The following is a 3130-nucleotide window of genomic DNA, read 5'->3' as shown; positions in this document are numbered from 1 at the left end:
TAAGGGAAACTTAATAAGAAACTTAATAAGCTAACTTCTCTTTTTAAATTAATTTTTTCATGTTCAAATTTTTTTTTAATTTTTAAAATATGAATTAAGAAAAATGTTTTTTGACGGTACTGCTTGGCAGGTGGGAACTTAGCTCCATAACCAGGGATTGAATCCACTCCCCCTGCAGTGGAAGCGCAGTCTTAACCACAGGACTACCAGGGAAACCCTAATGGTTATCTTCTTTATTAGGAACAATGGAGTCTAGAAAATAGTGGGATATTCAGAGAACTAAAGGAAACAATTGCATTCATCTCATATGATAGCAAAGTAATGCTCAAAATTCTCCAAGCCAGGCTTCAACAGTACGTGAATCATGAACTTCCAGATGTTCAAGCTGGATTCAGAAAAGGCAAAGGAACGAGAGATCAAATTGCCAACATCCGTTGGATCATTGAAAAAGCAAGAGAGTTCCAGGAAAACATCTACTTTTGCTTTACTGACTACGCCAAAGCCTTTGTCTGTGTGGATCACAACAAACTGCTAAAAATTCTTCAAGAGATGGGAATACCAGACCACCTCACCTGCCTCCTGAGAAATCTGTATGCAGGTCAAGAAGCAACAGTTAGAACAAGACATGGAACAACAGACTGGTTCCAAATAGGAAAAGGAGTACATCAAGCCTGTATATTGTCACCCTGCTTGTTTAACTTATATGCAGAGTACATCATGAGAAATGCTGGGCTGGATTGAAGCAAAAGCTGGAATCAATATTGCTTAAACAAATATCAATAACTTCAGATACACAGATGACACCACCCTTATGGCAGAAAGTGAAGAAGAACTAAAGAGCCTCTTGATGAAAGTGAAAGAGGAGAGTGAAAAAGTTGGCTTAAAACTCAGCATTCTGGGAAAAAGACCTAAACAGACATTTCTCCAAAGAAGGCATACGGATGGATAGCAAACACATGAAAAGATGTCAACATCGCTCATTATTAAAGAAAGGCAGATCAAAACTACAATAAGATATCACCTCACACCAGCCAGAATGACCATCACCAAAAAGTTTACAAACAATAAATGCTGGAGAGGGTGTGGAGAAAAGGGAATGCTCCTGCACTGTTGGTGGGAATGTAAATTGATACAGCCACTATAGAAGACGGTATGGAGATTCCTTAAGAACTAGGAATAAAACCACCATATGACCCAGCAATATCACTCCTAGGCATATACCCTGAGGAAACCAAAATTGAAAAATACACATGTATCCCATTGTTCATTGCAGCACTATTTACAAGAGTTAAAACATGGAAGCAACCTAGAAGTCATTGACAGATGAATGGATAAAGGCCTTGTGGTACATATACACAATGGAATATTACTCAGCCATAAGAAGGAATGCATTTGAGTCAGTTTGAATGAGGTGGATGAACCTAGAACCTATTATACAGAGTGACGTAAGTCAGAAAGAGAAAGATAAATATCGTATTCTAACACATACATATGGAATCTAGAAGAATGGTACTGAAGAACTTATTTACAGGGAAGCAATGGAGAAATAGACACAGAGAATAGACTTACGGACATGGGGAGAGGGGAAGAGAAGGTGAGATGTATGGCAAGAGTAACATGGAAACTTACATTACCATACATAAAATAGACAGCCAACGGGAATTTGCTGTGTGGCTCAAGAAACTCAAACAGGGGCTCTGTATCAACCTAGAGGGGTGGGATGGGGAGGGAGATGGGAGGGAGGTTCAAAAGGGAGGGGATAGATGTATACCTATGGCTGATTCATGTTGAGGTTTTACAGAAAACAACAAAATTCTGTAAAGCAACTATCCTTCAGTGAAAAAATAAATAAATTTAAAAAAAGAGAAAATAAGAAAGCTAAGATCATGGCATCTGGTTCCATCACTTCATGGCAAAGAGATGGGAGAACAAGGGAAACAGTGAGAGACTTTATTTTTTGGGCTCCAAAATCACTGCAGATGGTGACTGCAGCCATGAAATTAAAAGATGCTGACTCCTTGGGAAAAAGTTATGACCAACCTAGACAGCATATTAAAAAGCAGAGACATCACTTTGCTTACAAAGGTCTGTCTGGTCAAAGCTATGGTTTTTCCAGTAGTCATGTATGAATGTGAGAGTTGGACCACAAAGAAGGCTGAGTGCTGAAGACTGATGCTTTTGAACTGGGTGTTGGAGAAGACTCTTAAGAGTCCCTTGGATTGCAAGGAGATTCAACCAGACAATCCTAAAGGAAATCAGTCCTGAATGTTCACTGAAAGGACTGATGCTAAAGCTGAAACTCCAATACTTTGGCTACCTGATGCCAAGAACTGACTCATTGGAAAAGACCTTATGCTGGGAAAGGTTGAAGGCAGGAGAAGGGGATGACAGAGGATGGTTGGATGGCATCACCGACTCAATGGACATGAGTTTCATGAAGCTTCGGGTGTTGGTGATGGACCAGGAAGCCTGGCATGCTGCAGTCCATGGGGTTGCAGAGTCGGACATGACTGAGCAACTGAACTGACTGATGGATGTTCAAAACCATCAGTTCTTTGCTGCTCAGCCTTCTTTGTGGCCAGCTCTCATATCCATATGTAACTATTGGAAAAACTATAGCTTTGCCTATACAGACCTTTTCCAGAAAAGTAATGTCTCTGCTTTTTAGTATGCTATCTACGTTGGTCATAGCTTTTGTTCCAAAGAGCAAGCATCTTTTAATTTCAAGACGGCAGTCACCATCTGCAGTGATTTTGGAGCCCAAGAAAATAAAATTTGTCACAGTTTCCATTGTTTCCCCATCACTTTGCTATGAAGTAATGGGACCGGAAGCCATAATCTTCGTTTTTTGAATGCTGAGTTTTAAGCCAGCCTTTTCACTCTTTTCTTTCACTTTCCTCAAGAGGCTCTTTAGTCTTCGCTTTCTGCCATAAGAGTGGTGTCATCTGCGTATCTGAGATTATTGATATTTTCCCCAGCAATCTTGATTCCAGTTTGTGCTTCATCCAGCCCAGCATTTCACCTGATATACTCTGCATATACATTAAATAAACAAGGTGACAATATACAGCCTTGGTGTACTTTTTCCCAGTTTGGAACCAGTCTATTGTTCCATATCTGGTTCTAACTG

The sequence above is a fragment of the Cervus elaphus genome, chromosome 9 (assembly GCF_910594005.1).
Source record: "Cervus elaphus chromosome 9, mCerEla1.1, whole genome shotgun sequence".
In the NCBI taxonomy this organism is placed as follows: Eukaryota; Metazoa; Chordata; class Mammalia; order Artiodactyla; family Cervidae; genus Cervus; species Cervus elaphus.
The sequence above is the reverse complement of the archived record's forward strand: the minus strand, read 5'-3'. Positions refer to the sequence as shown.